The following is a 13,129-nucleotide window of genomic DNA, read 5'->3' as shown; positions in this document are numbered from 1 at the left end:
GTCACTTAATATTTTTAATTAAGAAGAATTAAAATAGCTTTTAGTTCACAGCGGTATTTCTGAAGAAGACGCTGTTTTACTTTTTGGTAAGTAGATATACCTTGTTGTTTTTATATTTAAAATACTTTTATGTAGAATGTGCTCACATTTCATTTAAATTAGCTGTTTTTCAGCATTTTTAAATAAAATAATATTCATTTAAATTATTTGTCAAAAAAATTTATTAAAATTGAAAGTGTTAGATATGAATGATTATGGAATATCAAAAAAAAAATCTGATTCCAAGCTAGAATCTTTGTCAAAGCATGTGGTAATATATTATATCTGTAAAGAGTTTTAGAATTTTTTCAGATCTCATATGAAAGATTTAACATTTTATTCTAGTAGAATATCCATGTTTAAGTTTTTTTGATGCATAATTTTGGTACAAAACATTAGTGGATAATTAATTTCATATCATTCTATAGGTATGTTTATAATATTTCCACTTGAAATTTAAATGTATATCATATGATTCCGAAAGAATTCTTCAGAACCTATTTTAAAATAGCAGTTTCATAAATGTACCAATAAAATTATAATTTCTTCATTTGTGATATGTCGTGATATAACATATTTTTATTTGTCTCGTATTCGTTTCCGTATTAAAAGGTATCATTTCTTATCTTCAAATGTATGATTAAATCCAATATATGATTACATATTGCAAAATATTAAATAATACACTTAAATTAGGTTCAATCTTTCTATATTAAAAATAGTTATTGTGATTCATGATTTAAAATTGAAAGATAAAATTTCTTTCTAAATCATTTTCTATTATGAAATACACAAAATATTGTTTCATGAAAAGCATCAAACAGTCCTTCATGTTCATTTTATTTAGTTATAACGTGATAAATAACATTAATTTATTCTAATAAAGAGCTAAAATTTCACCACATAAAAATACTTAATTGTTATTAAATTAACTAAAGCAAAAATATTTTACGTCTCTCAAAATTGTAAAATATTTATTATAGTTTCCTCTTAATACAAATCTGAATATAGCGTTCGCTTATGGTAGCTAACACTCCCGAAGATGACGTTACAAACTTTCTAAGAGGCCTTGACTCTTGGTGGCTATGGTTTGCCTTCCATTCAGATGCCAAGGTTCGAATCTCTGCGGTGGCTGGTTAATACAAATTCTGCTTCCTGCTTGTATTGACCACAGTGCTGATGTAAAAGATTCTTTGTGGTTGACGGATCATGGCTTAGAATCTCCTTGTGGCTAATATTTTGATTTCATGCAAGCAACAAATTTATACTTATAACCTCGAATGTTTTTTGAATAAGAAGTTCTTTAAATACGCACTTTCTATCATTTATTTCCAGAAAGTTCTAGAAGATAGGTTGTAAGGGCCTGCAGTTGACATTAGGAGAGAGAAAATAATTCAATTTGAAGCCAAGACGCAGAAAAGTATTAATAAGTTAAGAAAGATGAATTCAAATCGAAAAAAAAAGCCGAATATGAAAATGCAAAGTAATTTATACTCTTCCGGCCCAGACTCACAAAGGGCTATCGTGCCAATGCTGATGATGAAAATGAAAGTATTATATTATTATTATGATAGCTTGAGATAAGTTGTAGTTAACAAGTAGTAGTGATTTAAGCACTGAGTAGTAATTTCAAAATACCAGGGTTTTGTTCCCGGTGGCGGATTGAAGTCTACCCAGTTTTAAGAGGATGCCATAAAGAGGGAGAAACTTTCATTGCAAATTCTATTCTACCTCCATAACTATTTTAAAATTCGAAGTATGGAAAAAGTGATTTCAGACAAACCTACAAAATATCATTGCACGCCATGAAGTTTCAATTACTGAAAAAAATATTAAAATGCAAACACATTATTGAAAGAGAACTCTCCCATTGAGATATCCTAAATTATTTTTCTCATTTGTTTTCATTTTGATATTTTGAAATTTTCTTTTCAGCATTTGAAATTTCATGGCTTACTCTAGGTTTGTCTGAAATCATTTTTTTCATTCTATAAATTTTGAATTTCTTATGGAGGTGAAAGAGAATTTGTGATCATAAGTTTCTCCCTTAGTATAGCGTCCTCTTAAACGAAATATACGAATATAACTTCCCCTTACTCTTATTATAAATCAGCATTTATAAGTTAATTCCAATTCCTAATTTATTACCAAATGAATCTCTTACTCCTACAAAAGAAAAAAAAATTAAAAATTATTCTGTTGCACAATTAAAACAATTTGTCTTGAATAGGTGCCTGATTAATAATTTTGCTCAATAATCTACCTGAATTTTATCTTTTTTCAAAACTTGCATCACTGCATATGATTCAATGATACGGACAACGAATTTTACTATTGAGAATCACCATCCGACATGTGCGCGGAAGCTGGCTCAATCACTCTGAATTACTCCCTCATTACGCCTTTAAATTTCCGCAGCAAACAGCAAGTCCCCTAGGTAATTTTTACCGTATACAAAATTAGTGGCGCTTTATCTCTTTCCGTTGCAGTGGAAAGGGGCAGAAAACGTCCCTAAATTACCACCCACCCACAAAATTTTCAAATTCAACTCGGAGGTGAGCGAGGGTAGGCTGTCGATGCTAGAGCAGGTGGCATTTTTGCTCCACAGAATGGTAGATACTGGAGAAGCAATTGATGCTTCCAGCGGAGAAAAAGAACGGGGGGAACTGATTACATTGATTGACCCCACCAACCTCCAGAACGGTGATCCACCCCCGCACCAACCCCACTCAGCTGTCAACCCCCCTACTTAGTTACTTTGACGATGGAAACAGAGTAGTAGGTGTCTAGCTGTTTTTATTTGCAAATGTTGCTCAGAGAAGTAACTAACAGTTGAGAGAAATGGGGTGTTAGTGGAAAGTAAGTAGGTAATGTCGAGAGAAGACTAGAGTTTTTTGTGACTTTTATTTATTTAAATTTATCCCCCTCTTCTCTGAGGGGAGAGAGTTTTCGAGCTTTTTTATTTTTATTTTAAGAGTTACAATCGGTGGATAAAGAATGAGACAGGAGGTTGTGGGCCAATTCTGGAGTCATTATTTTTAGAGTGAGAGCGAGAAGTGATTTGCTCCAAAAATTTAATCAATCCCTTACCACCAGCCCGATTCATTGAGAAAAATAATTCAAACTTGGTTTATTATTTGCATTTAATTAGGCCCTACTCATTCCGTTATCTCATCCATTCAACCTTCTGACACATTTAATTAAACAAATAAATGATTACTATGAGCTACATAATGTATTGCTTTGCTTTAGCATTTAGAGAGAAACAGTTGGCGAAATCTTCATTAATGTGGTAAATTTTTTAATATGTTCGAAATAATCTCTCATTCAAACAATTATAGATGTTCACAACAATTTCTGATCCAAACAATCATAACTGTTAAAAAAAAATTTTGGAAATTCTTTAAAATTGTTTATTACTGTACATTTTAGTTTCATCTAGAAATTTCATAAAGGCTATATTTTTAAATTTTCTATGATTAAATTTGAAGAAAAAATTTTTTGTTAATTTTTTTTATTATTATAAACAATAAGAGTTTTCAATAAGACGAAAAGTATTGCATCATTATCTAATTAAAACAAACTATAAATGATGTTTATGAATATGGAAAGTTCATTATTATATTTAGTATACGGTTAGATAATAGCAGGTAGATTGTAGACATTCGAAATTTAATAATAACATTAAATTAAAGTAGCATTAAATATAGAGAATTACCCGTTATCATGGTTCATAATTAATTTTCCTTAAAAAATGAGAAATTGTTAAAAAAAAAAAGAAGAAAAAAACTTTAGATTTTTGCATTAAAATTTCCTGCTTTCTTGGTTTCTGGACGAAAAATCAGCCTTTAGGAAGACGGTACTCTTACATCAATGACGATAATTAGTAAAATAATTAATATTTTTTTTGCAATAATGTTTTTTGATAATATTTTTGACATATTTTTTTTGAAAAATAACTAGTGCTAAGATGTAACAAAGAGATTTATGTGATGTATCTATGTACGGAATAGAATTTAATTGAAACAATAGTCAGTTTAGATTAAAATTTTTCACACAAAATTTATGAAATTTAGAAAGTAAATAAGTATTTTTCATATTTCTAGATTATTATTAAAATTATGAAAAGATAAGTGATCTCTTAAATTGTACCAAATTAAATTCAGCTTTGATAAGGATTTTGAAAGTTTTGAATTAATTAAATCTGATCATAAAGTATTTACATAATTTCAATTTATAATGTTTATATACGCATATACATAACGACATAAAAAATTTTAAAACGTATTTTTCAACGCAAGTAAAATGAACCATAAAAAAATAGACATCAGAATGGTTTCTTATCATCTTGATTTTTCGCAAAAGTGTTTGTTCTAAACACTAGAAAAATATAAATAAAAATTTTTTTTTTAAAAAATCAAGTAACATAAACAATCACTAGTCTTAATGATTTTGAAATTTTTATTGTTAATATAGGTTCTTTTCTTTTAAACTTTTCTTTGTTTCTGAACATTAAGTTTATTAATATTTTATTTGCATATCATTCTACTAAACATCTATAACATTATCGCGTAAAAAATATAATTAGAAAATAAAATTGAAATAATATCCTTTGTAGTTACAAGGTGTAAATTAATTTACTGCAAATATTGTTATTCATATTTCCTTCTTTTTAGTTTCATATTATTTTTTTACAAATTGGAGCAAATAATATGGAAGAGCATTATTTGCTGTGAGTAATTTTTCTTCTTCCCAATTTTAAAATCAGCACTTTGAACTTTAAACGAAGAGTTATGTAATTTTTTTAAGCTATAAAAATATTACTGCTGTTGCTATAAAAAATTATTACTAATGAATTTAAATTATATTTTTAAGAAATTTATATTTCCATACATAAATTGTTACGGATATTTTTGGTGAAACCTATTTGCTTTTCAATCATAATGGAGGTAAATCAAAGTTAGTTTTTTGTTCTGAGGAAGAAAAAAAAGTTTAATCTAGTATGAGCAGAAGATTCATTGCGCGTTGCAATATTTGGCACCTGGTGGAGGCTTACACTTTTTCGATCTGGAACAATTTCTTGTCGAACGAATTTCGATCTGCGTCCACCCTCCGACACACTACACACGTACAGCCTTTGATTGGACGGCCACAGAAGAAATTACTGCAGCCACAATTCCTGACATTCCACTTGACCGGACAGACACGAGGTCGCTTGTTCCCTTTCCTATTGGTCACTCTCACTGACGAATGACCACATTCGAAATAAACCAGCTCTTTCCATCCATCTATTATCCACCCCTACACCATCCTCATCCATCCATTCCAGACCCCCTTCCCATCACGGCCCTACTGCCAGAATCAAAGAAATAGAATAATGGAAGGACAAGAAGAACAAAAAAATATATCCACCATAGCCTTCAATGAAAAAGAAAGAAAAAAAAATTGTCCGGTCGCATCTATTGGTCAAACCAATATGAGCGCGAGAGTTGGCTTTTTTATTGGCAATTATCCTTTATATGGACGCAAACAATGGACTAAGTAAAATAAGGAAGTAGCAGTTCCCAGGACTAGAAATGGACTGTAGTGGTGGAGGGTTCCAGGGGGGGACTAGATTAGAAAAAGAGGGAGTAAATTCTGTCCTGGACAGTAAATACTGTGATCAGGAGGGGGGTAGTAGAATAACCGTGACTCGGAAATTGGTTGACCAGGCAAACTAAAACGGCCATGACTTAGAGGTCAAGTGGTACCTGAATTAGCATTGGATTGTTGTTCCTATTTTTTTCCGATATCGGAGTTAAAATGAAACTTTTTTCTTATTATTTACTCGAAAAAATTTTAAACTTCGATTTCCCCCAAGACGAAAAAATAACGATTCTCTCCTTCTCTGTCGATAGATAATGAAAATTTAAACTTTTATTTATTAGTAAATTTAGTATTGTTTATTGTCGACTTCAAAGCTTGAAATTCCATATTATTACTTTTGTAGCCAGATTAGGGAGTGTAAAAAAATGGAAACAGTCAAATATCTCGAGAAATATACATCGGATCACAAAAGTGAAACTAGACACATGAAACTTTAATTCTTTAAATGTGAACCCCTATTTCTGATTGAAGATTAGGACTCTCCAGAAAAAAGAACTCTTATTTGAGTCATTGGTGTATGCATATATACTCTTAATCTTTCATTCTTTATTTTAAATTTGAACCCAGTTTAATTTTTCTCAGCTACAGCACCTTTTGTGAATCAAAACGTATAAATCTGCAACTCTAATAGGGAGTACTAATAATACTCTAATAACTTTCTCTTGGAGAATCCGAGTTTGCGAAAAAATTTTTAATTTAAAATTTCACAGTTGCTCCCAATCGCCCCGCCATGGGGTGTGGTTGAAAAATCAAGTTTCGTATCTTTGCATAGCCATTAAGAAATTGAATGTGACTATTTTCGCTTTTTCTCTCCAATGTACATTTATAGAGATATTTGTGACCGATAGAAAGTAAAGATATTCACCAATGGATTGGTCCTCTAGGTCTCCAGATCTCAAAACTTATAGAATATGTCTGGAACGCATAAGAAGGATAAATAGAACTCATAATTCTCTTACGATAACCATACTGAGTAAGAAAAAAGAAACATTGCCAAACAAGTATGATAAATTTACTCAGGAGTGCCTAAACTGCAGAATTTCTAGCTTAAAGAAACGATATAAAGCCTATATGTCTAAAGAGAGACAATGCCGTAATAAGCCCGTTTTTGTTCGATTTCGTAGCCTCTAATTCACATCTTCCGACTCTAATGAGAAATCCTACGTGTTCATTATAACTGATAAGTTTTTTAATTTTTATTTTATCATACATAACAACCCATGTTTGCACCAAATTCCACTAAAATATCCTTATTACGTCTGGAGATAATGGACCAAATTTGAAAGTTCCTTTAATTTTAAACACCAGTTCAGTTAATATAAATAATTTGGTATCAAGTTGCGAGTCATTGATTCCTTTTCTTTTTTTTTAAAAGGAATTTATTCCTTTTTTAAAAAGAATTATTAGAGTGACGTAAAGAAGTTTTTGTCACTTTGTATTGATAGAGCTTTGATTAAGAAGTGAACTTTTTAAAACTTTATAGATATTTATTTACAGGATGAAAATGAATTAGATATAATTTGTTTTGAACAAATCGTTCAATAAGAGAAAATGTTTAATCTTAATGTTATGTAAAAAAGTCAACAATTTTTTTTAAAATTATAAATTTTAAAATATTAATGAAAATCAAAAAATGATTTTAATTAATAAAATTAAAAAAAATATATTCAAAACTCTAAAATTATAATTATGAAAATTTTATTCCTTGGAAAATTTTACAATTTGAAATAAAAATTAACTCTTAAAAATCAGAATAATAGTTCTTTAGATTTAAAGTAACTTTTAAAAATAGAATACTTTTTGAAATCAATATTAAATTTCTTTATTTGACTTTAGATTAAATTTTTATACTTCTATATAATTAATAAGTATAATTATTAATTAGTAAAAAAAATTTTGATTATAATTTATGATATTATTTTTTAAATAAGTATTTTTGTTTAAAATTTAATATTTGAATTTGTGCAACAAAACTTCTACTCACAAAAAGGGCATCAATATTAGCTTTGAAACGAACTCATTACTATACTGAAGACGCAGTGTCTTTTTTTCTTATTAAAACTGCTCTTTCTGACAATTTCCTCTCAAACAATATCTCATTAATGAAAAAACCGTTCCAGTCGGTCCAACTATTAAAATCTTAAACTTAAGTTTTCTATGTATCTTTTAATTTTTTTTGTAATTTTAGTAAACAAAGTTGTTACAAAGAATTTATATGTTACAAAGAATGCGGAAAAATATTCTACATTAATAATAGTTTTCTGTTTGATAAATTGTAACACGTTAAATCTATTTGAGCATGAAAAAGAATCTATTTTTAAAATTAAACACACTGAACATAATCTGTATTAAAACTTATTTTCAAATTTTTAAAATAAGAAAACTATACAAACTGTTAAACTTAAAGACATTAAAAGCTACGTGAACTATTTTAATGTAATAAAGTAAATAATCATAGGAAGTAAAGAAATATAAATTTTACTTCTTCTCAAGGTCAAATTTTCTCTCTGAGGGAATTTTTTCAAAAGACAATTCTGCTTATTCTTTAGCAAAAATCTTTTTTATCCCATGGTTTCTCCATGAAAAACGTCTTTTTTCTCCTTGTTTCAAGTAAATATTGTAAAAATTGCATGTTTTGAAAATTATAAAATTAAGCTTAATATTCATAAGCATTTTATTTAAAAATGATTTGCATAATTTTTAGTTATTCTTTAAAACGCACTATTTATAGAAAAATTTTACAATAAGTGTTTCTGTAAAAACTAATTCTCCTTGCTTTCAGTTTGCTGGCAATAAAAATTACAATTCTTTTCTGGAGTTAAGAAGTAATTTTGTTACAATACAGAAAAAAAGTGTTTCCATTAAAGTAGTTTTTCCTTGACCTTACAGAGAAGAAAAAATTCTTTCATAAAATCAATTTTATTTTTAATTTAAAGAAAAAAACAAGCAAACAAACCATAAAGCTTTTTTTCAAAAGCTGTTCAATAAGAGAAAATGTTTAATCTTATTGAACATTTTCTCTTATTTTTGGTTTCGAAGTATCTTATTAAAAGTCTTTCATTGAATTAAAAAGCATTTTATTGCAATGCGCAGCGAAAGTGTTTTCATTGCTTTGATAAATCTTACAAAGAAATATTTCACGATTCTCTCATACAATCTAACCTTTGTACTGTAAGGCCGAGAAAGTGTTTCTGTAAAAGCTGTTTTTCCTTATATGGAGATACCATGCTGTGAAAATTACTAATCTTTCAAGGCGTTAGAAAGCCTTTTACTGCAAACCTTCGAAAATGCTACGATAAAAGTTGTTTTTCCTTGTATCCAGTTACTTTACCGTGAAAATTATGATTCTTTAAATGGACGAAAAGGGCATTTTGTAACAAGGCTGAGAAAGTGGCGCTGAAAGTTGTTTTTCATTACTTCGAGTTGATTTACAATGAAAATTACATTTGTTTCAAAGAGCCAACAAGCATTTTGTTACGAGGTTGAGAAGCTATTTGCATGGAAGCTGTTTTTCCTAGCATTGCTATGAAAATTACAATTCTTTAAAACGTGAATGACGCATTTTGTTTCTGGGCTAAGAAAGTTTTTCTGTAAAAGTTGCTTTTCCTTCTTTTGAATACCCGTACAGTGAAAACAAAATTCTTCTAAAAGTCAAAAGGCATTTTGTAACGAGGCTGAGAAACCTTTTCTGTAAAAGCTGTTTCTCTTTGCGTTAAGATACCTTGCAGTGAAAATTACAATTCTTTAAAATGTGAATAAGCATTTTGTTACCAGACTGAAAAAGTTTTGTCAAAGTTGCTTTTCCTTCTTTTGTATTCTTTAAAGTGAAAATTATAATTCTTCAAAAAGTCAAGAAGCATTTTGTTAAGAGGCTGAGAAACCGTTTCTGTAAAAGCTGTTTCTCTTTGCGTTAAGATACCTTGCAGAGAAACCTAGAATTCTTTAAGATGGGAAAAAGCATTTTGCTACCAGGTTGAGAAAGTTTTACTGTAAAAGTTGCTTTTCCTTGTTTTGAGTACCCTTGCAGTGAAAATAACAATTCTTCTAAAAGTCAAAAAGCATTTTGTTACGAGGCTGAGTAACCGTTTCTGAAAAAGCTATTTCTCTTTTCGTTAAGATACCTTGCAGTGAAAACTACATTTCTTTAAAATGTGAATAAGGTATTTTGTTTCTAGGCTAAGAAAGTTTTTCGGTAAAAGTTGCTTTGCCTTGCTTTGAGTACCGTTGCAGTGAAAATAACAATTCTTCTAAAAGTCAAAAAGCATTTTGTTACGAGACTGAGTAACCGTTTCTGTAAAAGCTGTTTCTCTTTGCGTTAAGATACCTTGCAATGAAAACTATATTTCTTTAAAATGTGAATAAGGTATTTTGTTTCTAGGCTAAGAAAGTTTTTCTGTAAAAGTTGCTTTTCCTTGTTTTGAGTACCCTTCAGTGAAAATAACAATTCTTCTAAAAGTCAAAAAGCATTTTGTTACGAGGCTGAGTAACCGTTTCTAAAAAAAGCTATTTCTCTTTTCGTTAAGATACCTTGCAGTGAAAACTACATTTCTTTAAAATGTGAATAAGGTATTTTGTTTCTAGGCTAAGAAAGTTTTTCTGTAAAAGTTGCTTTTCCTTGTTTTGAGTACCCTTGCAGTGAAAATAACAATTCTTCTAAAAGTCAAAAAGCATTTTGTTACGAGGCTGAGTAACCGTTTCTGAAAAAGCTATTTCTCTTTTCGTTAAGATACCTTGCAGTGAAAACTACATTTCTTTAAAATGTGAATAAGGTATTTTGTTTCTAGGCTAAGAAAGTTTTTCTGTAAAAGTTGCTTTTCCTTGTTTTGAGTACCCTTGCAGTGAAAATAACAATTCTTCTAAAAGTCAAAAAGCATTTTGTTACGAGGCTGAGTAACCGTTTCTGTAAAAGCTGTTTCTCTTTGCGTTAAGATACCTTGCAGTGAAAACTACATTTCTTTAAAATGTGAAAGAGCATTTTGTTACCAGGCTGAGAAATTGCTTTTGTAAAATTTACTTTTCCTTCTTTTGTATTCCTTAAAGTGAAAATAACAATTCTTCTAAAAGTCAAAAAGCATTTTTTTACGAGGCTGAGTAACCGTTTCTGTAAAAGCTGTTTCTCTTTGCGTTAAGATACCTTGCAGTGAAAACTATATTTCTTTAAAATTGTGAATAAGGTATTTTGTTTCTAGGCTAAGAAAGTTTTTCTGTAAAAGTTGCTTTTCCTTGTTTTGAGTACCCTTGCAGTGAAAATAACAATTCTTCTAAAAGTCAAAAAGCATTTTGTTACGAGGCTGAGTAACCGTTTCTGTAAAAGCTGTTTCTCTTTGCGTTAAGATACCTTGCAGTGAAAACTACATTTCTTCAAAATGTGAAAGAGCATTTTGTTACCAGGCTGAGAAATTGCCTTTGTAAAATTTACTTTTCCTTCTTTTGTATTCCTTAAAGTGAAAATAACAATTCTTCTAAAAGTCAAAAAGCATTTTGTTACGAGGCTGAGTAACCGTTTCTGTAAAAGCTGTTTCTCTTTGCGTTAATATACCTTGCAGTGAAAACTACATTTCTTTAAAATTGTGAATAAGGTATTTTGTTTCTAGGCTAAGAAAGTTTTTCTGTAAAAGTTGCTTTTCCTTGCTTTGAGTACCGTTGCAGTGAAAATAACAATTCTTCTAAAAGTCAAAAAGCATTTTGTTACGAGGCTGAGTAACCGTTTCTGTAAAAGCTGTTTCTCTTTGCGTTACGATACCTTGCAGTGAAAACTACAATTCCTTAAAATGTGAAAGAGCATTTTGTTACCAGGTTGAGAAAGTATTTTTTGTAAAATTTGATTTTCCTTTTTTTGTATTCCTTAAAGTGAAAATTAAAATTCTTCAAAAAGTCAAAAAGCATATTGTTACGAAGCTGAGAAGCCGTTTCTGTAAAAGCTGTTTTTCTCTTCGTTGTGATACCTCGCAGTGAAAATTAATATTTTTTAAATTGTGAAAAAACATTTTGCTATTCAGCTGAGAAAGTTTTTCTGTAAAAGTTGCTGTTCCTTGTTTTAAATACCCTTACAGTGAAAATTATAATTATTTAAAAAGTCAAAAATTGATTGAGGCTGAGAAAACGTTTCCGTGAAAGTTGTTTTTCCTTACGTTGTGATTTGATTTTTTTTTCAAACCAAGCCTCACAATGGTTATGTGGTTAACAAATATACTTAGCAAATTTCAATATACTTTTTTTCATAAAATTTTGATGTCAACTTTATTTTGTTCAATGATTCGTAAAATCTAAAATAAAAGTGTATAAATTATTTTTTTATTATTTTATTTAATAAATTTAAATTATTTAATTTTAAAAGTGTAACAATAAATAAATTAAACTCGTGGTTTAAAAAAAAATTAAAAATGCTAATTTCATGACGTACACGTTTCTGTTGATCATTGAGATAATCTGATATAGCAAATGAAAAGTAATTAAATATTAAAGAACTACTATTATATACTATGTATACCATATAAACTACTTTTTTAATTAAAGAGAGCTATACCTTAGTAAACAACACTGATTATCAAAATATTTGGAAAGCAATCATATATAATTTAAACTAAAACAATAATGCCTTGTTCAAAATCAATTAAAAAATTCCATTTTCCAAATAATCTAATGCTAGATTTGAGAGCTGAAAATGCCACTTTACTCTCCTGTTCAAATTTCAGCACACTAGCACAAGCAGTTCTGAAATAATAATAAAAAAACAACACAGACACAAACTCTTCATTTTATTATCATAGATTTCTCAAAACTTTAATTTGAGTTTAAATCTTTCAAACATGTGTGTAGTAAAATAGCTTTTTAATTTGTGTTTAATTTAAGAAAAGCGATAATTGCCATGATTTCAAAACTTTGAAAGTTTTTTTTAAAGACATGCGTAATTCAATTTTCATTTATAACTATAATTAAACAAATTATTTCATAACTTAAAATTGAGCAATTTCTGTAAATGTGACTAATTAAAATTATTTATTTGCAATAATTAATATTTTTAAGCAATATTTCAAATAGTAGAAATTTAAATTTGGAAAAAAATTATCCCCTAAACAACCGCGTGGTTGAACAGAAAGAAAATGAACTACTGTATAAATTCTTCTGAAATTTTCACATGGCGCTTTCTCGACTGACTGATAAACTTTGAAAGCAAATACAGGGTGTTCCAAAATTATCTTTACAACTTCAAAAATTCATAACTTCGAACATAAACAAGATATTTTTATTCTGTCTTTTGCATGTATTACTGCAACTAATAAAGTTTTTTTTCAATAGGCTGAAAAGTTATAAGTGAGGATGTGGACACCACAACAGAAAGCTCAATGCGTCTCATGGTTCATAGAGACGAAATCAGATACACAGGTTTAACGGAACTTCAGGACAAATTTCCAAAGAGACCCTCCATCCAGACCCTCAATCC

The sequence above is a fragment of the Parasteatoda tepidariorum genome, chromosome 3, assembly GCF_982258835.1.
Source record: "Parasteatoda tepidariorum strain Cologne lab strain chromosome 3, Ptep-v5.0, whole genome shotgun sequence".
Lineage (NCBI taxonomy): Eukaryota > Metazoa > Arthropoda > Arachnida > Araneae > Theridiidae > Parasteatoda > Parasteatoda tepidariorum.
Note: the sequence above shows the minus strand (reverse complement) of the source record.